Source organism: Macaca nemestrina, chromosome 8, assembly GCF_043159975.1.
Source record: "Macaca nemestrina isolate mMacNem1 chromosome 8, mMacNem.hap1, whole genome shotgun sequence".
NCBI classification, from domain to species: domain Eukaryota; kingdom Metazoa; phylum Chordata; class Mammalia; order Primates; family Cercopithecidae; genus Macaca; species Macaca nemestrina.
Genome location: NC_092132.1, coordinates 53,083,395 through 53,108,009, shown reverse-complemented (window position 1 = coordinate 53,108,009; position 24,615 = coordinate 53,083,395). Strand labels below are relative to the sequence as shown.

The 24,615-nt window shown below is 37.2% G+C and overlaps 1 long non-coding RNA gene across 1 annotated transcript in view; it reads left to right on the top strand.

Annotated features, from left to right (window-relative positions):
• LOC105497262 (uncharacterized) overlaps window positions 1-19,109 on the top strand; it is a 91,876-nt gene extending 72,767 nt beyond the window's left edge. Inside the window, exon 3 of the long non-coding RNA XR_011606488.1 lies at window positions 18,703-19,109. This is a non-coding gene — a long non-coding RNA (uncharacterized lncRNA). The remainder of the gene's footprint in view (window positions 1-18,702) is intronic.
• The last annotated feature ends 5,506 nt before the right edge of the window (window positions 19,110-24,615 follow it).

Below are 24,615 nucleotides of genomic sequence, written 5' to 3'. Positions count from 1 at the left end.
TTAGACTTTCCTGAATGTAACTTATTAGGTTGATTTAATATTGGAACTATGTTTTATGTGAATATGACAAAGTTAAATGAAAATGATAACATAAAGGAGTCTTTAAAATTTAAAAGCAAGGTTAAATGAATGGACTAAACTATATGCTGAGCTAGTGGCTTCATCCAAACCTGATAAATTGTTTCAAGTAACTTTAAAATTTAGTAATTTGCCTAAACACACTTATCTCTAGTGGGATATGTCCCAAAACTATCCTCAGCAAGATAAAAGAAAGAAAAAATAAAAAAAGAAAGTTTCAGTAATCTTACAGTTATTATTCTGAAACTACTATGTGTATAAAATATATGACACATACACACGCACATATATGTATATATATAAAACGCCTGACACATAAATCAACTAAGCCATTACAATTTTTTTAAACTAAATTTTTAACCTCTGCCCACTAAAAAGACCTAGAAACAATTTTTAATGTAAAAACAATGTATATTCTTAGTCCTCAGACTGTGGCCAATATATACAGCTCCCACTTCTAAATAGATTTCTTGAACAAATAGCTGACTCTATGTCTGAATACTGGAAACTATAAGATGAACCTGAAATATCTTGTACCAGAAAACAAGGAAGCTACCAAAGACAACTGGGGGTGTGTCACAAGGCCCCAGGAACCTTGAAGAGATTTGCACTGGACAAAGAAGGGGCAAATTATGATATCTACAAGAATAATAATGGCAACGAAATATTCTTTTCTTATTAAATATAAAACAAAATATTACTACCCTTGAAGAAAATAGCAAACAATCAGATCAAGTCTCTAGGTATATTTGCCAATTAACAGGAAATACAAAGAACAGAGGAATATATTAAATGGCACTACGGGGATACAATCATCGAATTCTAGAATGAGGAATTCCCCACAGGACAAAAGACCAAGATTTTTCAAAACATAATTTGAAAAAAAAAGAGCAACGTATAGATTAAAAGAGATTTAGGAGTATGTATCATGGCCGGGCTCAGTGGTTCATGCCTGTAGTCCAGGCACTTTGGAAGGCTGATGTAGGAAGATTGCTTGAGCCTAGGAGTTCGAGACTAACCTGGGCAATATGGTGAAACCTTGTCTCTATAAAAAATAGAAAACTTAGCCAGGTGTATTAGCTCATGCCTGTGGTCCCAGGTATTCGGGAGACTGAGGTGGGAGGATTGCTTGAGCCAAGGAGGTGGAAGCTGCAGAGAGCCATAATTATGCCATTACACTCCAACCTGGGCAGTAACAAAGTGAGGCCTTGTCTTAAAATAAATAAATAAATAAATAAAAATAAACATTAAAAAAACACAAAAAGGAGTACATATGAAGTGAGTAAAAATTGTGAACTTTGAACTCCAATTAGAACAAAGCAGGTGTTAAAGAAATACCTATGAGGCAAACTTTGAAGAAATTTGAGCATTGCTTGGGTATTTAATGTCAATAAGGAATTAGTGTTAATTTTTAAGGTGTAGATAATGGTATTTTAAGAAAGTTAATAATAAATTCTGAAATATGGACGAACGGCATATCTGAGATTTTCTTCAATGTAGTCAAGTAGGGGAGCAAAATGGAAAGTCACAGTGAAACAAGAGCTGATGATTATTATAGTTGGGGATGGGAACATAGGGATTTACTGAGCTCTTTACTTATGTGTGTTTGAAGTCACTCATAATAAAATGTTAAAAAAGAAAGAAAATGCCATTAAAATGTCCTTTTTCCTCTTGCTACCAGGTCAAATAAAATAATCATCATATTTTACTTTTCCACCCAATATACTCAGTAGACAACAAGGTGACAAAAAAGCTTTACACTCAAACTTACTTAAACGCTATAAAATAGTGAGATGGTTCAAATGACTGTGAAGCTCCAAATAATACTGCCTGGCTCTTGTAGAAGCATCTCGATTGTCTTATATGCACCTGTTTAACATTAGAAGTCAGTGTAATATGATTTACAAGTTCTCAGAGTGTCATTAGGTCTCTGACATGAAGACAAAGGTGATAAGAGGTATTCACCCAGGGAGATGAATAACAATAGAGCTACTAGTTAATTAATTTTTGATTCAGAGAAGCAGCATTACAGCATGGTTAGGAGCAAAGGCCTTGGAGTTAGTCAGACTATTCACTATGAGTCATTCATTCTTTGATATTCACTATGTGAGTGTTGCTATCAGTTTCCTCATCTGAAAATTAGAGCTACCATGTTTATCTAATAGGTTTCTTATGATGATTATAGAACTTATGCCTGGTACACATGAAGCTACTTAATCATCATCATGATTATTATTGGTATTATTAGTTGGTCTGAGAAGTTGAAGCAGAATCCCAAGCTCAAAAGAGAAAAGCAGAAGAAAATCTAAAATTCTTTATGGAGGACGTGGCTTTTGGGTCATTGATAACAAAAGACACTCTGCATTTTGTGCCCTGCTGGAGAAACCCCAAATGTCTTCTCTTCCAAGGAGCTTATACTTTCCAGGTAGGATACCTTGGAACCTAAGCAGATGACTGTCTGAGGAAGACTTAATTCTTTTATTTTTTATTTATCTATTTTTTTAGAGATGCGGTCTCTCTATGTTGCCAGGCTGGTCTTGAGTGATCTTCCCACATCGGCCTCCCCAAATGCTAAGATTACAGGTGTGAACCACTGTGCCCAGCCAAGGAAGACTTAATTCTGATGAAAATAGACAGCTTGCAATGCATTGGGTCTTAAATATTGGCTGAGAAAGACCTATCCTATTTTCAAACCTCTCGTCATATATCCTTTGACTAAAATGCCACTGGTAAAAAAGTCTGGCAACCTTGTATTTGTGTCACTCCATTTACCTTAGAAACACTGAGACATAAAAAGAACCAGGCACCGTGGCTCATGCCTGTAATCTCAATGCTTTAGAAGGCTGAGGCCGAAGGATTGCTTAAGGACAGGAGTTCAAGATGAGCTTGGGCAACATAGTGAGACCCCCTTCTCTACAAAAAAGTAAAAAATTAGCCAGGCACAGTGGCACACCTGTAGTCCCAGCTACTTGGGGGGAGGCTAAGGTGGGAAGATCCCTTGAACACAAGAGGTTGAGGCTACAGTCAGCTTTGATCATGCCACTGTGCTCCAGCCTGGGTGACAGAATGAGAACCTGTGTCAAAACAAAAAACAAAACAAAACAAAACAGAAAAGAAGAGAAAAGAAAAGAAAAGAAAAAAAGGATGGTAAGTGTATATAAAGGAGGGAAAGCTATAATACTATCAGATGTGATTAGGGGATATTTCACAAAGGTGATGATATTTGAACATAATCTAAAAGGACATGGGAGTTTGTAAGGAAGACAAAGCGGGAGGACAATCTAGGCAGAGACAACAGAATGATGAACAGGTATACAGCCATAATCATTTGGGTATCATGTAAAGAAAACTCTTTAACCGTGTTTTTTCTCTACTCTCACATTGCAACAATCATCAACACAGAAAAAGGCTTCTGTGACCAAATGTGTGTGGTATTTTTCCTCACACGTCATGCAGCGGACACCAGCTGGGTGTCTTCTAATTCAGTTCGGACACTATCTACAGGGACATAGTGTCAGATCCCAAAGGTTGAGGCTCAGTCCCCAGGACTTCCCCCACACACAGCAGTTGCAAGTCTGGGCCTCCAAAAATTCTGACTGACCAGCTTTGAGTTGGGGTTCCCACTACCCTCTCTTTGAGTTTGATTAATTTGCTGGAGCAGCTCACAGAACTCAGGGAACATGTTTGTAGGCTTATTATAAAGGAAATTGCGAAGGATACAGATGAAGAGACACGTAGGGTGAGGCATGGGGGACGGGGCATGGAGCTTCTGTTCCCTCCCTAGGCATGCCACCCTCCAGGAACCTCCATGTGTTTGGACCCTCTCTGAACCCTGTCCTGCTGGGTTTTTATAGGAGTATTCCTTCCCTTAGAGTGTAAGGGCAGGATCCTCTCTGGGAAGGGTCTTAAGAACCACAATCAGAAAGGCAGAAAAAAAGGAGAGTCCTGCTTTACAGCAGGTGAAAGGAGGGCAGGAAAAGATCAGAGTCCTTCCTCTGAGGCCTAACACATCCAAATTATAGCAAAAGACTGTAACAAGGGCTGTGGGAGTTATGAACCGGGAACCTTGGCCAAAATCCAATACATTTCATAACACCACAGGTACGTTCCTAAATTCTTCAGGCACACAGAGTAGTAAAGAACGAGGCTAGGAAGGTGGGTGGGTATAGCTTTTACAGGACCTTTTCTGCCGTAGAATGTTCCCTTTACTTTTTAGGCAACAGTGAATCTATTTTCAAGGTGGGGGTCAGTCCCGATTATAGCAGTGATTCAGAGAGAGACTTGGTAGATGTCTGAGGTAAAGCATGGAGATGAATCTCAGGAGAATAAAATCAGGGACACAAGTTGGAAGATGTTTACAATATTCTAGAAGATATTTTATGTACATCTGGTGAGCTAATAGTAGAGGTGGTGATAAATTTGAATTCAAGGGATATTTGGGAAAGAGAATTGACAGAAGCTACTAATTCAGAGAAGTGAGTGAAAATTATTTTCTTTGTCGAGATAGAGCAGGATTGGGTAAACAGACACTTTGATAGTGGACATGCTGAGTTTGGGGTACACAGGCTTCCTTGATACCTGTGTCATGATCTCACTCACTAGTGAGTCTGTTGGACATGGAGGACAGTGGGGATGTGTTAGGTGGGAGACCGGCCTGTAGTTTTTGAATGGGGTGATGAAAAACAAATCAGGGAAGAGCAAGGGGTGGCACAGAACAGTGGAATATGAAGTGCAGAGTGCCACAGCCAAGAGGACAGATCTTAATTCTATGAATCAAATTTATACCTAATCCAGGCTGCAATATTAAGTATTCTGGGAAAAGCAGGTTCTCCATTATCAGGTAAAATCTGAATTCATAGAGAGGATCTGTGTGAAGAAATTTAAGAGATTCTTAGAAGAAAATCAAAGTCAAACTAGAAGGAATGATGCTCCTACTAGTATTACCTCCCCTAGGGATGCTGATGGTAGCACTGAATTCAAGATGCTGGAAGATGGGCAATTTGTCACCTGGTTTCAACCAAAGGGAGCCTATAGGGGCACTGCAGAGCATATACTCACCAGTTCCCAGCATTTGCTCTACCCACAGGCTATCAGGCATAGGTATGAATTATTTCTCACCCTTAGTAGCTAGTATAAGTGAGCCACTGGTATACCATGCTAGGCTCAGTTCCGACTCATTTTTACTTTACTATTTTTACTTACGGGGAGTAAGTAATTCAGAATGATTGAAGGAGAGATTTGAAGACACGAATATTTGGAACCACAGCTGGGAAGAGAATTGGTTTTGCTAGATCCTGGAGAATCTTGAATGCTAGGCTAAGGAGTACTGATGATATATTTTATTCAGTGATGATTTTTGAAGGATTTTGATCTTGAATTGTTTTGGTATTACTTAGAGCGCATGCTTGGAAAATTATTGATTGTGGGAGAAATAGAAGATTGCATGCAGGGTGAACAGAAACTCTCCAAAGAAGAATTTTTAGCAATGTAACACACTTGTAGACTGTTGAAAGATCGATCGCTGTGAATCACACTGGCAACAAAAGATCTGAACAAAGCTGTTTATGGAGGAGCCAAGGGAAAGTTGCAATCAATGACAAACCCTGTGAGCAGAGGCCAAGGGGTGGAAAGAGCTACTGGTTGTAGACTGACGTTTTCAACTCTTTGAAAGAAATTGCCTGGAGCCTCTACATACAACATGATCTTGGGGCATGGACCATGAGACCATCTTTGGTGCAGCTCCATTATCTCTTGGTATTTAATCACATAACCCTCTTAGAACTTCTCCAAATTTTCAGGGGAATTGTTAGGTAGAGTGAACAGTATTATAGCGAGGTTCTAGAAATGTGTCTATTCAAAAGGACAACAGTGCTAAATATACCTTTTGCATGTTCTAATGTTGGGGAGACCTTGGCAACACAGCATGCAGCATGTCATTGGCTCAGCTTATAAATAATAGGGCAAATGAAGGTGTAGATATTATTTAGACCTTATTTTCTTTTAATATTTTGAGAATCGTAAGACTGCTAGACCTTTAATATTTGGATGTTTGGTGCAATTCTCATACCAACCTTCTCTTGGTATACTAAGGATCATAGAAAATGAGCAGTTAGGAGCCAAAACAAAGAATCCAAGCAGCTTATAAACTGCAGTATAAACCAAGTGACCAGTACATTGCTCTATACTGACAACATTGAAAGAAAGTACTTTCATCTGAAACTCACTACACTCTGATCATTTATTCTTCTGTAGACTTGGTGTCTGTCTATGCAATAGTCAAGTCCATTTGTAAAAATGAGACAGTAATGAGTGAGGAGGTGGTTGCCAGCAAATCCTAGACTGATATTAGAGTCACTCTTTTGACTTAAATGGCTGAATCTCTGCTTAAGAGTCTAATCTACCTTTGATATCTAAATACATTTTTAGGCCACTTGGGGAGAAATGACCCATAGTGAAAATCTGTAACCAAAAAGGTGAGAAGAGCATACTCTAAGAAACCATTATAGAGAAAATGCAAGGGAGCAACACAGCATTCATCCAATCCAATCCTAGTAAAGAAAACGATTACAAGATATTTATAGTTTTAAAAATTAGGGAAATACTGTTTGTAAAGGAACATTATGCAGCCAATAAATAATTGAAACTGCCATTCCTTTCTGCTTCTGCTGGCCTTCAGTCAGGAAAATACAAGTTTTAATTAGCTTAAGATCTTCATCAGTTTGTTTAATTATTTTGAAGGATCCACTTGGGATTAATGTGTCTAGAACCTTTATCGTCATTGGTGGGATATCTGCCAGTTTCAGGACAGAAAGAACAGGATATATAATGAGAGATAACCTATCCTGTTGGAAATTATTCCAAACAGTACAATCATCTTCTTAAGATTTCCTCTACCGTGATAGGCTTCTAAAGTCAGACTGCCCAAGGCTCTAATGCATGTCTACCAGTCTCTTAAATAGTACAAGTTACTTGATTTTTCAGTGCTTTGGATTATCTATAAAAGGGGGATGATGCTGCCTCATAGTATAGTTGTGAAGATTAAATGAAATAATATGTGTGACATGCTTTATAGTGACATGCCTTATAGTGAGCTCTCAATATATGTTAAGTATAATTATTATTGTATGATAATATTAATTCTAGGTTATAGTGCGCATGGGTTAGTGAGTAGGTGAGAAAGACATACTACAAGATGTATCTGCCATGATATCCACTATGGGTGGCCAATGAGCCATTTTTGTCTCATAGGTGATAAGCCAAAGAGTGACATTTGATTTCACCAGGTTCATTAAGAAGAGATTTTCCAATGCAGTGAAGATAAATAAATATTTGATTCTGAAAGAAATTTAAGACAAAGGAGAGATAACTAGGCAGGATTAGATACTCCTTAAAAAGATTACTCTGGTGTGACTGAAGAAACACCCAACAGGAGTCAGAGAAGTTTCTTCTACCCCCCACCGAGTAGACTGCAAGCCTCTGGTATTGGGTACCATGTCTTACCCTAAGTGGAATATGCCATGCCTACTGCACAGCCCAGTTTACAGTAGGCATTTAGTAACTGCTGAACAAATAAATGAATGAACCAGATACTTAATCTCTTGCACATCACAATTTATATGAATCCCAGTTTGAATTTGATTTCTGTTACTCATAAAATGATGATGCTGTGTTAGTTATCTTTAAAATATAACAGAGCTTTATATATTAAATATCTTGGTCAGAAAAAAACAATTTCCAGAGAATCAAAATTATTATATGGATTAGCAAGCTTGTTCAACCCGCAGCCCACAGGCAGTATGTGGCCCAGGACAGCTTTGAATGCAGCCCAACACAAATTCATACATTTTCTTAGAACGTTATGAGATTTGTTTGTGATTTTTTTTTTTTTCTCATCAGCTATTGTTAGTGTTAGTGTATTTTTTGTGTGGTCCAAGACAATTCTTTTTCCAATGTGGCCCAGTGTATTAGTCAGTTCTTACACTGCTATGAAGAAATACCCAAAACTGGGTACTTAGAAAGGAAAGAGATTTAATTGACTCACAGTTCCCTATTGTTGGAGAGGCCTCAGGAAACTTACAATCGTGGCAGACGGCAAAGAAGAAGCCGGCACCTTCTTCACAGGGTGGCAGGACAGAGTGAGTGCAAGAAGGGGAAATGCCAGATGCTTATAAAACCATCAGATCTCAGGAGACTCACTGACTATCACAAGAACAGCATGGGGGAACTGCCCTCATGACACAATTACCTCCAACTGGTGGCACCCTTGCAGGATAATGGGGATTACAATTCAAGATGAGATTTTGGATGGGGACATAGCCAAACAATATCACCTAGAGAAGCCAGAAGATTGGATACACCTAGTTGTGCATCTCAAACTTTATTGTTTATACAAATCACCTGACAATATTGTTAAATACAGAGTCTGAATCAGTAGGCCTAGGAGGGACTTAAAATTCTGATTTTCTAAATAGCTTCCACATGACCCTGATACTTCATTTCCATGAACCACCACACTTTGAATAGCAAGGGTTCAGGGAATTGTGGAAATCCTTTCTTAGATTGTAAAACATAAGAAAGAATGTCTTTTATTTTATTTTATTTTTGATGGAGTGTTGCTCTGTTGCCCAGGCTGGAGTACAGTAGCCCCATCTTGGCTCGTTGCAACCTCTGCCTTCTGGATTCAAATGATTCTCCTGCTTCAGCCTCCTGAGTAGAGTGGTTGGGATTACAGGTATGTGGCACCAGGCCTGGCTAATTTTTGTATTTTTAGTAGAGATGGGGTTTCACCATGTTGGTCAGGCTGGTCTCAAACTCCTGACTTCAAGTGATCTGCCAGCCTTGGCCTCCCAAAGTGCTGGAATTCCAGGCATGAGTCACCGTGCCAAGCCTAAGAATGTCTTAAGACAGATACAAATACATTACTACTTAAGTTCAGAGGAGGTATGGAGGATTATTTGTGAAAGACATGATGTTTTACCTTCAGTTGAAGGGTAAGTAGGCTTTGTGACAGCACATTACAATTTGCAAACTGTTTGTCACTTCATATTCCAATGGTTATTTACAAATTTTATAGACGTTTTTAAATCTCACACTAATCCAAAGAAGTGGACATAGACTTTAAGTACCATTATACAGAACAGCAAAAAGGATTCAGAGAGACTGGTGATGTTCCCAGGCAGTGAACAGCAGTTCTGAGACTTGCATAGAGGTCTTCTGAATCACAGTCAGTGTTTTTGTTTAGATACATTACACTTCCTCTAACTGGATGAAGATTAAGCCTATAGTGCTATGAACTTATCACTCATGATGTTTGACATTGCTCACCAGGACACAAATAGTGAGGGAGCCCTAATGAAATACATTACCATACGATGTAATGAAGCCACTATAGCTATTTTTCTTCATAGTTGCCAGCTATTTTTGAGATTCAACGCCTTTGCTTGGAAATTCTCAAGTAAGGATTAAATGGGACAGAATCAACAGGCTCTGAAATATCCATTTCCCATGGAAAAAGGTATTTACAGAAATATCAAACAGTTTATCAAAGATCTATAAAACCAAGAGTTTGGGAACAGATTTGGTCTCCAGTCCTTCCTCTGTTAGTACACACTAATACCCAAGCAGTTGTTTTAAAATGTTCAAGAGGTTTTGAATGCACTATGATATGTTTTTCTCTCTCAGCATTCATGAAGGTCAAAGGTACAGAGATAAATATGTCTGAGGAAACATCAAACATTAACAATGTATTAGTAAACCAGCAGACCTCAAGTATTTAGGCATTACTTAAATTTTAATAAATGCTGTCTTCAAAACCCTTTGTTCAGCTGATTGATCTTAAACAGCTTTGTCTCCCTAGAGACTTACCAGTAGAGTGAGTAAAATGTAAATTTATATTTTAATGTTTCCCTGTGGTCCAGGTAAAATTTTCCCAGAAAATGAGGACACTTGCATTAATTCTCACAGATGCAAAACAATTCCCTTGTCCTTCGCTAAGTTCTAATTTTGGTTTGTTGGGTTGCCCCTCTGAAAAATAGCATATTCAGCAAGACCTATATATTAAAAATAGCTAGGGCAGAAGTTACAAGACTTTGAACACATGGTTTAGTGGCCTATAACACTCAAAAACACATTCAATTCAAACATGTAATTGTCTGGTATTTTTTATTTGTACCAATTCTACTTTTGTGGGCTTTCGTGTAAAAAATAATCCGAGCAGCTTCTTCAGAAGTTGAGAAAAATCTTCTATCCTTACAAATGCTCTCTCAAGCAACAGGGATGGTACCACAGGCTTTGAGACAGATGGTAGCCAATCCAAATTCAGTATGGTAAGCAGGCACCACTCAATAAAACTTTAATTGCTGCATATGGTATCTGCTAACTTGTTTAGAAAATGGATATGCAGCATTAGCTCAAAGCATTTAAATGGCCTGATAGCACTGGACAGCATGTTGGGCTGCCACCTGGAAGACCCAAATTTCATAGCAGATGTAACACTAGAAGAATAAAGCTGGTGGTTGATAGTCCTGGAATGGAGATGACATAGTAAGCACCCAGCTGTTCCCCCCACCCACACTGACTCCTATTGCTTTGGTGTCACTTCCACCAAGTCCTGAAATCACTCATGTATTGTTTTCTCCTCCCTAGGAGAGAAAAAAAAAAAAAGTAAGTAAGCTATACCATAAGGTTGAAATGGGAAGGGGTTCATGTCCCTACTATAGCCTGGGAAATGTGGAAGATGCTTTTGAATGCAGTTCAGGGAGAAAAAAAAGGATAAAGATCTGGATGGAGAATGCCCGACATATGTGCAAATTTGTGCCAAAAGATGAGAGCCAAGACAGAAGAGAAGGTTCCTTCTGAGAGTGCTGAAGAGATCCTTGCAATTTATCATTTGCATTTGTCTTGCCCTGGCAAACAATAAATAACACTCTACACATGCTGAGGAGGTCAGCTTATCAGCCCCCTGATTTCAGAGACTGATGAAGAGTGAAACTTGCCATTTCTTAAAACACGGACTCTTTAACCCCTTCCTGCCGAGTTAGGTAGCATAATGAGTAAAAAGAGAAAGAGAATTTCGAGATCTCAGTCTATTTAAAGACAGAGGAACAAAACTAATTGTTTTTCAGAAAGATTGCAGAGGAATACTCACTTTTGCACATTAGTGCCATGCTCCATCCCACCCCAATCTAAATTAAGAAAACCCACAAATGCACTTTTCAGGCAAACTATTGATTTCTGACCTGTAAATTACTCTCCATCAAAAAGGTTCTGGTGCAGATAGGGGTTTGGAGTAGCCTGGGTACTTCTCAGCTGCAATCTGCATAATGTTTAGTATTCAGTGAGTTAAAGCAGGCAATGAAAGGGAACTGTCAACGCAATCTAGAAGATATAAAGAAATGAGGTGGGGGGGGGAGCCGTATGCTAATAATCCACTCAGTAATTAAGTGAAGATCGCTGCCAAGCGCCACTGCCACTTTCAAAGGGTAATTTGTACAGGAAATCATAGAGTCATTGTCAAATCATTTCAGGATAAAAGGAAAGTCATCAACTGAGATAAGATAAATGCTGGGTGTCTGGCAGCATGTGCCCTAGGAAATGCCTTTGCTTTTAATTTTTTTTCTTTAAAAAAAAAAACAACCTTGCAAAAGTGGGGCTAGAAAACCTTGACAGGTTGAAATGTACATTTACTATTAATAATAGGGGCAGTCTATGCATGGATGCGTTTTTAAATAGGTTACTTGAACAAAAAAAATGGTAAAATAGACCAGTTAAGAGGACTTAACTTGTAACTAGTATACTGTATGTGATTTTTCTGTTTCTGCCCTCCACCCTTCGTTTTGAGCCATAAAGAAGTTTTCAATCATTTCCCTTTTGCTTCTCAATTTTAGCTAAATTATAGTATTTTAAAAGTATTACTAAACATCCTGTTCTCTTAGGAAGACAATAATTCTACCCCTGAAATATTTTTTTAAGAAAATCAAAGGGGGAATAAAATCTTTTCCCTTTACTTTTCCCTTTTATGCTCTTGAATTAATACTTTAATGTTGAGTTTGCTTTATCTCACAGGAAATACTGCAAAATTAATGAATGAAGTTTGTGAGGTAGCTATAGTATTTTTCTGGAAAAGTAGAGGATAGTGGTTTAAAAAGTATTATTCTTATGGAAAATTTTCAACATATATATATATATTCTATGTTTGTTATTCAAATTTACACACTGCTTCATTGACTTATTCCAACTTAATCTGTGTTAGACAAATGTCTCCAAAAAGAATACATTGGTTTATGCATTTGTGGGTAGCTATTTTTACACAGTTAAATTGACTCCTTGGGGATGAGATGTTTCACCTAAATATTTCCTTAAAACTGATGTCTTCTGTCATACTGAAAGAAAAGTTTGTTTGCTCTAGGGAACAAAATGTCACAATTTTTGAGATCATTGTTAAAGGACTTTCCCTATCATGGCACTGTTCTGTCCAATAATGCATGGATCATGGCTGTAATCCCAGCACTTTGGGAGGCCAAGGTGGGTGCATCACTTGATCTCAGGAGATCCAGACCAGTCTGGCCAACATGGCTAAATCCTGTCTCTACTAAAAATACCAAAAATAGCTGGGCATGATGGTTCACACCTGTAATCCCAGCTACTCAGGAGATTGAGGCATGAGAATCCCTTGAACCCGGAAGGTGGAGGTTGCAGTGAGCCAAGATGGTGCCACTGCACTCCAACCTAAGTGACAGAGTGAGATTTTGTCTGGGGAAAAAAAAAAAAGAAAAAAAAAGCATGGATAGTGAAATCACGATAATGGGTTTTCATGGGATGCCTAAACATAGGAAATATGTAATGTTTGTTTGCTTGAGGTGTTTTCTATTTTTTTATTGCTTGGCAAAAATCATTTTGGTATGAAACCATACATTTTGCAATATGTGACTAATGATGCTATTCATTTAACCAGCATATAAAGAGTACCTGCCTTCCTGCCAGGTACTATGTTAAGACACTGACCCTATTAAACTCTTTGCTAAATAGTTCTTTCTAATGTCAGAAGCAAATGAACAAATAAATAATTGATGTATTTGAACATTTTCATTCTCTAGATATTATCTTTATGCATATCAGTTAGCATCTCAGGACTTATTATTTAGTTCTTAAAAGGACATTTGGATAATTTAGTGTTGACTTTGAATGAATCCTTCACGACAGCTGTGAATCTGTAAGATTGTCGTTTCTCCCATCCTTCTTTCTCTCTCTTTCCTCTTCCTTCCCTTCCTTTTTTGCTTTGTTCCTCCCTCACTTCCTTCCTTTATCTACCCTCCAGTGAGCTACTGATTTATCCATCTTCCCATTCAATTCTACAGAGCAACTTATGTAATGAATATTGTGATGTCAGAATACAAACCATTTGTGCCTTGGAAGTTACAACTTGAATAATGGGAAAGAGGATATAAAATTAAGGAAAAAAGAATACAACTGTCGTGAAACATAGTTGTTTATTCTAAGCAGCAAGGCAACTACTTTCTGGGCAGAGTTAACAGCATTCATTTAGAGTGTATAATTTAGGTTAATGACTTAACAAGATTGGTTGTCTGATTCTCCTGGAAATCTTTTCTCTTTCATTAAATTTTAGTAACATCAGCAGGCAGTTGAGGTGGGAAATCTTTTTTTTTTTTTTTTTTTTTTTTTTTTTTTTTTTTTTTTGAGACGGAGTCTCGCTCTGTCACCCAGGCTGGAGTGCAGTGGCCGGATCTCAGCTCACTGCAAGCTCCGCCTCCCGGGTTCACGCCATTCTCCGGCCTCAGCCTCCCGAGTAGCTGGGACTACAGGCGCCCGCCACCTCGCCCGGCTAGTTTTTTGTATTTCTTAGTAGAGATGGGGTTTCACCGTGTTAGCCAGGATGGTCTCGATTTCCTGACCTCGTGATCCACCCGTCTCGGCCTCCCAAAGTGCTGGGATTACAGGCTTGAGCCACCGCGCCCGGCCTGGGAAACCTTAAAGCAGACATACTGGGAAGGCTGAGGCGACCATAAGAGATATTTAAGAAATCAACTATTAAAGCATCATTGTCTGGAAGCTTTTAGTCTAAGGGAACACAATCTTGTGCAAACGTGTTAACATTTATTAGGGGAATACAAAAACTGGTGTTCTTAATAATGGCCCTGAATTTTTATCAACCTTTTAAAATATATAAAGTTATTGGTTATTGTGTGTCAGATAAAGTTTATTGGGAGCTCTCATATTTAAATTTAACTGTCTCTTCTTTGAAGTTAAAAAAATTAAAAACAATAAAAAAAAGTGCTGTTCATATGGATTACATAGTGGGTTGATTATTTTTGGTCTCATGATTCAGTTTGACTGCTATATGCATTTAGATTCTATTAAAGTTTATGAATTGTTAAATTAATTAATTTAATCATATTTAAAAATTTTATAAATATTTTAGAGGCTTTAATATACATTATAGTTTTCTGTGAGTATATAACAGTATATAATATTTTCCAAATAGACTTCACCATAATATGCCCTTTTCAAGGAACAGTTTGGGAAACTAGTCACCCGTGAGTACATCTCTTCTAATGAAAAAGAAAATTAATAAATATTTCTATTTTATTGATATTTAATAAAACTGAAACAATTATTATTTTACGTTACATATTTGACAAGCAAACAATTAACAATAGGCCATTTATTCAAAACTCTTAACTTAAAGCTTAATATTAGAAGCTACCATTCATTGATGGTTATGTCCCATTCAACATTTATTTAATTATTCTAACAACCCTATACACAGATGAGCTTATTCCCATTCTACAAATGGGTACACAATGACTTACTCTTAAGTATCTTGGTAAAGGCTATATACCTTATAACTTATAAGCAGAATTTTAAACGCAGGTGGCTCTGTCTGGTGCCAGAGAAATATTCTCTTATATGGCTTCCTTCTTTTGGGGAAACATTAAAAATTGTTTCAGAGATTAACTTGAAAACAAACCATATATGTATTTAGACATGATTTTGAACCTAACCTGTATAAAAGGCTCTGAGATTCCAATGGAAAGACCTCAATCTAGAATAATAACTTTTAAATCCTTACATTGTTGAGAATAATGAGAGCAGAGGAAGGCCAAATATGTTTTGTAAAATATGTTTGTAAAACAAATGAATTCTGGTTTTATCAACCCACACAAACAGTCTTAAAGAATAATGTGTTTCACAATATGATAAACTTGCTCTGAATGCTGATCTTGATAAAGGCCTGAAGGGAAAGACTTCAGTATTAGCTCTTTAGCTTCTGAGAGAGAGAGACTAACCTTTTTAAAACCCAAAGTTCCACTAAGTTTTCAGAACATTAAAGTCAATATTCTTGCTTCCAATTAGCTCCTTTGGAAAACACTGTTAGAAATCATTCTTCAGAGATGAGTTTTACTTTACATTTTAAAAAGTATAAACATCTCGTAAGGTTGAGAGTAAAAATGAAGAAATATAGATCGATGCAATTAGTGACTAATTTAAAAAGGGGCCAAAAGTTTACTATACGAAACAAATATTTGCATAGTTCACCATTCTCCATTATGATAACTAATGAAATTAAGGAAGTTAATGTCATTTTGTCTGGCTGAAATGTTTGCTCATCTTGGGCAAGGAGGTGAATAAGCTCTTAAAAGGTGTGGAGATAGTTTCTAAAGTTGGGTGCCATCAAGTCCTCCCCTCCTGATACATATAGGTCCTCCTTCCATCAGCGCTAGACTCTATTTTCTCTCCTCTTGCATCAGAAATGGTCTTTAGACTTACTTCAATCAACAGAATGCAGCACAACTAACACTGAACCAGTTCCAGGCCTAATTTTTAGGAGGACTGACAATTTCTTCTTTCTGGGGAATTCAGCCACCATGCTATAAAGAAACTTTGGCAAGTCTACTGCATGAGGAAGAATCATATGGCCGGGGTGGGGGAGTGGGGGTTTGGGGGCAAGGGGAGAAAGAGAGAGAGAGAAAGAGAGAGAGAGAAAGAGAGAGAGAGAGAGAGAAGACTCCACTTACAGGAGTTACTGAAATGCCAGACATGTGCACAAAGCTTTCTTGGATATTTCAGCTTGGCCTAGTGGCAGCTCCAGCCAGCTGAGTAAGTGACCTCAGTCAAACCAGATGGGGCAGAAGAATCATCCATCCAAGCCCTGCACCAATTCTGGATCCACAGAATCATAAGAAATAATACAATGTTGTTGTTTAAAGCCAGCAGGTTTTGGTACGAATTATAATGTAATAAATGATGAAGGCACAGTTAAACCAAGAATAGAGAATAAATTCTTTACTACACTCTGTAAATTTGTATATATGTTCAATGTCCTCAAAACAGACTAAAATATATTAATGAAACTTCAGGAGGTTACCAAAGGTGCTGTAAGTTTCCCTAAATTAGTTTTTTTCCTCATATTCAAAAAATGGGAGGTTTAAACAAAAGACATTTATTAGGAAAGAAAATGGGCATTATTAATCCAAGTATTTCAAATCCAAATGCCTACACCGACTAGATAATTACACACTTACCAGTTTGTCCAGGTGTAAGAAAATAGAGAGTGAAGAGAGAATTCTGATAAGATATTGGCAACATTTTTCAAAATGTTAACACTTTTTGTACCATTTAAAAAATAATCTATGAAATCAGACTTTCTCAATTGGCTTTAATGTCCAGGACAAAATGTCAGGTTTACAATCAGCAAATTCATAAAGTGTTGTTATCCTTAGTGTGAATATGTCTAGTTCATAATTTATTTAGTGAAATTTCACTTGGTTAAAAAAAATTTCAGTACTATATTATATTAAAAAATTTCAGAGTCAGAAAGGAAGACATTTAATTTAAATTCTTTATGACCAATTTGCTTATTCAACTAAATATGTAAGCAATCAGCTCTTTGAAGCATTGATGTGTTTAAAGGATGACAAGCATATCTGGGAACGGTAATTTTTAGAAACCCCAAATCCTAAGTAACCATACTATTTAGAACCAATTGCCATAGTGTTCCTGAATAACTGCCAGTTTTCTTCCAACAGAGAATTTTATTTAGTATGAATGATTTGTAATAGCTGGAAGGTCAACTTGCAATGTGAGTTGCATTTCTTCATCACCAGGTCATGACCCAAATCACTGAGGAAAAAGGCCTTCTATTTTTCTAAACTTCCTTGGTCTCACAGACTGCTTAGTACATGGAAATATTTTCTAAAGCCTGCTGGTGTAAAAGGCCCAATCACAGCCCTTCTCATTTACTCATTTGAAAATGAAGGTGATATGCAGAACCCTACTGGAAATTCTAGGACACTAGGTTCAAACATATTAAAAAATATTAGTTAGTCCAGCACTTTCCTTTGTTTAAACAAAAATTGGTGAACATTATTTTGCTTAATACTAATTAATATTAAAAAGGAGTATGTTTAAAATAGCACCTTTTATTCTCAAGGTATCGCAAAAGAGGTTTACAAAGTAATGAGTTAAAATAATGAGAACTGCTCGACTATGCTGGCAAATGGATCAGCCATTATGTGCCCAACAATAGCTCACACACGTATAAGTAATTAATGTCCTTCAGATGTACTTTATCATACTTACTTTTCACAGTGTTAAATTATTACCCTAATTTTTATTCCAAAGACTTTCCTATTTATCTGCCATTGAATTATTTTATTGAGCGTATTACCATTTATTTTAAAAAATCGCTATCATTTCAATTATTCTTGAAGGAGCTTTCTAGTTCATTGCCCTGCATATAATCTCATGGGCCACTTCCTGAGTATTAGAAAAAATTAAAAATAAGAATGGTATAAAAATTAAAAACCCAACTAGAATGAAACCTATTAGTTACTTTATTTCTCTACACATTGCTACCAAGCTAAAGTAAATAGGTCTTTTCAAGTTTGTTTAAGGCAAGGGTGTGCGTGTATGTCTGTGTGTGTGAAATATATTCGGTATTATTTGTATTATTCTGTCCTTAAGCAATGACAGACAAATCTCTATATTATTACATTAAATATTAGACATCTGATATTTTGTGAAAGATACATACATTGAATAAATTGTTTTGTTAAAGTATTTTTCATGAATGAAACATCAGACTACTTGGAAGGTAAGCCACCAAATGTTAATGATTCATCTTGCAAAATGAATGCAATAGTTTTAGGTAATCGGTGAATAGCCAATGTTTCACAAAGGTGATCACTGAATACACAAAGTTGAAAAAACCTTAATATATAGAACAATAAATTCTGTGGCAATGAATAATTATCAGTCTTACAAATCCTAATCGTTTTATGGTTTATCTTAATAGCAGTTAAATATGTTCTTTGAATTACTTTATCTGTAACAATATTTAGATTTTTTTTTCCCCAGGCTTCTGTTGGTGATATTTTCCAAATCAAGTGAAGGAAAAGAAAACTCAGTCATTATAAAACATAAAGCAATCTGTAAAATTATAAAGCTTTTCCCTTCTTCTCCCCCCACTCTCCTTCCCACATCAAATGTAGACCATATGCCAAGGCTACTCCTTAACCATAACTGACTGTTGTTACTGTAGTAATCAGTCTCTGTCAGAGCAATTACTTAAAATCATCCGTCCTGGTTGTTTTTCACAATCCACAGCACACTGAGCAGAACAATGCAGCTGACAATCCGAATGGCTCAGATGGAATTATCATAACTCACACTCCGCCTGACTGACAGTTACCTGCAGGAAGCGGGGAAGGACCCTATCATCTGGAGGGGCAGTTTTCTTGTTGCCAAAGAGGCGGGAGAGAAAGCCCTTGCTGCACTTTTGTCATCTAGGGAATCAGTAGAGACTTCCTCCTGGTGTGTGCAAAACAAACAATGACATTACTCTTCTGGATAGGCAGCTGGGTGGGCATCATCCATGTGGAGGCACTGGGTTTAAGATATTAAACAGGTTCATCAGTAGGTGTTCCAGACTTTGCAAGACCCTCATTGGCAGTCCATATGGATTGAAATTCATTAGCTCCTCTTGCCTCTAAGCAGATCAATATTCTAGGAACTGTCCCAAAGGACCTTTTTTAGACAAATGTTTGTTTCTCACATTTCCTAACCAACAGTTGTTGGAGTGTGTGTGATATGTGTGTGTGTGAGAGAGGGGGTCGGGGGAGAGAGTGAGAGAGAGAAGAGTGACAGAGACAGTGTTGGGGTGAGGGCTTAAGAAGTTGAGAGTCTGACCCAATTGCATCAATTGGTGCAATCACCATTATACATGGAGGTTCAAGTTTTTAGACAGGAGTCCTTTTAACTAAGCAAATATTATCTTTCCTCATCCTGCCTCTTATTAAAAAACAAAACAACACAGACAAATAAAAAGATAAGGAATGTCTTTGGGGAAGGCAAAATTTTACTAGGGTGGAAAACAGAATCAAACAAAACAGTATTTCTCCTGAACTGCTGATGTTCCCAAAAAGACCTGCCTCTCTCCAAGTGGTGCCGGCTTCAATCAGTCTGCCTGGAACCTGCAGAGTCAAGCCGCTCGGGCGAGAGCATCTGCTTTAATGAAAGTCACTGCAGGCTTTAGGCGCCTCCATAATCCTAAAAGCTGGAAATGTATTCATATTCATTTTCAGTGAATTCAGCTCAAAATAATTAGAGAAAGAAAAGGGGGGGATAACTTCTGGGTTCCATCTTTTGCTCTTCAACTATCTATGCCAAACGAAGCACGGGGCATATGAGCTTAATGGGGATGAGTTTATAGCATATAGACATTTTGAAATACAGCACCTCTACACATGTATATTCTTTTTATAAATTTCTTCGACTGGCAAGATTCAAAACACTAAGAGAGAAGGAATTCATTTGTTTCAGTAGGGAAAAAAGCAAATTAGAAGAGCTGAAATCTTATGACATGCTGATGATTAAACTTACATTAATCATAAACATCGATGGGCCACCAACAGGGCTTGTTTAATCATTTTCAACCAATTGTGTGACTATGACTACCCTTCTGCTAGATTTCTTAAAAGTATTTTCTTAGTGGGAGCTGAGATACTAAAGTTACAGGATACTCTTGGGTAATCAAATTTATTGCATTGCTATTCAGAAAAGTGCTCAATACAGAGGTTGTTAAAGAGGCACCACAAAATACAGGCCTTCTGGCTGTATTTGTTTCTTGAACATTAGGAGGTTTTAATATGGAGAATGTACCATTATTTTAATTTCACATTCAGTTAAATTTGGGGAGTGCAGCCTAAGAAGTGCTTCATAACAAAAACCTGGAAGGTACTAGAAGACCCATTTTGCAAGGGTTGTGGGTCATTCTCCATTTTGGGTCTTGGGAAAAGGGTACGACAAGGTGTGATGCCCCACATTCGCTAGGAGTCAGTGACCTGTTGTGAACTGAAGGAATGAGAAGAATATAATCTTATCTTATATCTACACCTGTGCTACTAGCTACATGAGTGTCTACAATGTGGCTGATTCAAATTGGGATATGCTGTCAGGATGAAATACACATCAGATTTTGGAAACCTAGAAAAAAAGAGTGCAAAATATATTATTAATAAATTTCTGATATTTTTTAATGTTGAAGTGATAGTATTTTTGATATATCCAGGTTAGGTACAATATTAAACTAATTTTATCTGTTTGCTTCTTTTTACCTTTTTTGGTTTGTGTGGCTAGCAGATATTTAAAATTATACATGTGACTCACATTATATTTATTTTGGACAGCACGAGTCTACACAATCTATGCCCCTACACAATCTATGCCCCACACTAGTCATTTCACATGTATCTTCTCCTTAAATCTTTATAGTAACTTGGTGAAGTAGTTATGATTACTCCCTATTTATTGCTAGGAGATAGGCTCAGAAACATCAAGGACATTGTTTAAGACACACAGCTACTTGGTAGGAAAACTTCATTCACAGAAGGTTGTTGTCATTTCAAAAGGCCCTTCTCTTTCCAGAAAGTCTTCCTTCTTTTCACGTCCTATTACTGATTGTTGTTAGTTGCAAATGAGAATAAAGGTTTTGATTTTTAATGCATATGTTGTCTAATTCGCCTAATTCAGTGTCTCCCAATGGGGGTGCTATCTTCATTTAAGGTGGGGAAATTCTAGCTTAGATGAGACTGTCCCAGGATTTGTGCAGGATTTTCAGCATTCCTGGCCATTAAATATATTTCCTTAACTCCCATGAGGGTAATCATCAAAAAGGCTCCCCCTTCATTTCCAAACAACCCCTGAGGTGATGGTATTACACTGTGTTTGGAAACATTGGTCTAGACTATGGAGCCTGAAAACTATGGCCCGAAAAACTGGACCCATGTGTATAAATAAAATTTTCTTGGAACATAGCTATGCCCTTTTGTTGACATATGTGGCTGCTTTTGCACTGTGAGGCCAGAGTTGAGTAGTTTAGAAAAAGACTATATAGGCTGCAAAACTAAAAATATTCACTCTCTGGCTCTTTAAAGAGACAGAAAAAAGCTTTAGGTCTATCTAGATTTATTTCTATGTTATTCTGCCTATCAATTAACAACCTTGTTTGAGGACTTGCATTTTGAGACTTGTTTCCCTTTGATTCTGATTCTTGCATTTTATACCTCTGGGTACACTATTCCCACTCCCTTATACACCTTAATCTATAAAATTTTATTACTTCTAGCTCTTTCTGTAGTGGTATTGTGGTCAGAAAGCCTGGATTCCAGTCTGGGCACTGCCACTTACTACTTTTGTGTCCTTGAGCAGATCCTTATTTACTGTCTCTGAGACTATCTTTGCCTATCTGTTATGGAAGGCAAGTAATTTTTACTTCTCAATAGTTGGCATGATGATGAAATAATCCAATGATACTAAAGCCACTAAAATTATACCTGGGACATTATAGGTTTCTCTTCTTTCCCTAAGCTGGATCTAAAACACAAACTATCAGATTATCTCTTTGGATTCATGAGTAAACACACCTCCATAAATGTTTTTCATCTGTTCCCCTCTTTCATTTTTGTGTTACTTCCAGTATTACTTCTGTAGCCTTCAAGAGTGTCATAATGAGAGTATTTGTCTCATCAGAAGCATTTTTTTTTCCTATCAGATAGACCAATGACCACTAATACCAGTGATCAAGTGAGAAGGGTCACTGAAATAGACTGCTCAACCAAAGAAGAGGGCATTGAATTCAATTTGTAGTTGACCAGATGCTTAGAAATCAAAGAGGTGCCATGTTGTCTTATTGCTTAAAGCAAGTAAATAACCTTGCAAAGAAGTTCAGAATTAATTGGAGTTGAAATAATTATAGACGATGATAAGCCAGCCACCAGAGAAATGCAATAGTCAAGCTGTGTGGTAACAAATGCATTGATTAACATATGTCAGGACAGCACAGAATGTAGCCGAGAAACAGAGAATTATGAAGGTGAAAAAAATTACCGGCTTCAATAACAGTTTTTAGTTATAGCTCAGTTCTCTATTTCTGAGATTGGAAAGAATTCATTCTTAAAAAAAAAAAAAAATCTGTTTTAGTGAGAGAGAATATAAGCCTGAAAGGCCAGTGTGCCACATGATGAGCTGAGCCATTGATTTAGAATAAACAAATGTATTTTAACATCCAAAGAGATACACTTCCGTCTTGTGACCAGCTGATTAGTGAGCTATCCCCAACCCCTGCAGTCGAACAAGGGTAATCTCCCTGCAAATGAGGGTCTGTCTACCACTCAAAGCGTAAAAGGCCCTGTTGAAGCTGAAACTTCAGCTTTAGAACTTCAAGAAAACCACTTCACCTAAAATGAGCCCGGTGAATATGAAAGGACTGAGATGTGACCCAACTGTAGCCCCCAGCTGAATAGGAATCCTGGAATAGTCCATATTTGTATGACACTAAAGTTTTTAAAGTACTTTCACCTATATTAACTCGCATGTGAAATGGCCAGGTTGATTAACTTATTGAGAGAAAACAAGATCGCTCTTTCAAGATCGCTCTTTGCAGATCTAAACCTCCTCCCACCCTCCTGAGTTTTTCCACAGAATTTAGGACATGACTCAGTTTCTTAACACATTGGGGGAAAATTTCTTCAAAGAAAGGAGTGATGTGTGAAATTAAGAAACAGAAGGAGCATAAGGAAGACAATATGGTAACACACAGTTAAGTTTCCAAGACTTGAGAATATATCTCTTGCAAAATATCCCTGTATGCTAAAGTGCATTCTGTTTATTCTAGCTCGGTGGCTCAGCTGGTCATGTAATATGTTAGCAAATGGCAGACTGAAAATGTAGAGCAAGGTTGGACTATCAGGGCTTTCATCAAAAGGAAACTCTGGGGCTTGGTGTTAGTTTGTACAGTCGAGGGGGCTTCAGAGAATGACTAAAAATGGGAGATGGGAGAAAGAGAAAGGAAAATGAAGTCCTTCAGACTTAATCAATGTTTAGCATCCAGAGCCCCTCTCAGAATTGTCCATAGCAGTAAAACACAAATAAATCCGCAGAGAATTTCAGCTTAATTGGGACTCTTATTATCGTTGTCTGTATGGGCTCACCTTAGAAGAGAAGTGTCATAGTAATTGAACACTCATTTGGTTTCAGACTCTGCTAGTTGAAGGGAGGATGCTATTCAGCACACAATTCAGGTAAAAGAATACCACTTGGCCCGAGCAGTCTCTAAAGAACTGGGCAAGTCACATCATTTTACAGTAAGTGAACTCTTGTTGGAGAAGTGATTATCAACATTTTATGTTTTGCAAAAAGCCTTATAAGCATTTAATGGAATATGCCTTCATCACTTTCCTGCTGTTTTTACCCTTTTTTAAAATAGATTAGGAAACTGAGTTTCAGTGACTTGCAGAGACTTTCCAGGGTCAATAGTAATTCAGCAGCAAAGTTTCATAATATCACACAATCACAATAACAGAAGGGTTTAAAAATAGCCTTCCAATACATTTGCAGAATGAATTATACCTACAAGGCTTCGTTTTGGCCTGAGAAATAGACACATCTCTCTACCTCCTTTATGCTGATCTTATTACACTCTTAAGGTAATAGACTTTTCAGTGAAAAAATATTTCACTGCACTTACAAAGAGAAAATTCCATTAAATAAAAGTCTATAAAAATAAGCAGAGCATATTGCATATTTCATATATTTTCATTTCCTCATGTCCATAAATATCCTGATTTTCTTTCTTTCTTTTTTTTTTTTTTTTTTTTACACTTAGGTACATTGGCTAGTGTTTGTTTTTCAGAGAGGTTTTAAGAGATCACATCTAACTAGTAAATCTTCTGTGTTAGAAAAAAGACAGTTGATAGCTAATTGTCTTCTCAAAATTTACAAAGGAAAATGTTCTGTAGTGTCTCCTAGAAGTATCCCTCAATTGATTGTGTTTTAACATCATAAGCCATTTTTCAGATTTCCCAAGGACATCTGAAAACTCATAATCGACCTCCAAGACCTTAGCACTGTGGGTTTTCTGCTAACCCAATAGTCAGCTCCCTGTTTATCCAAAAACCCCCACTAATTTGTACAAGCCTAAGAATCACTCCTACAAGTCTCATGACATTTGTGCTGATAGGC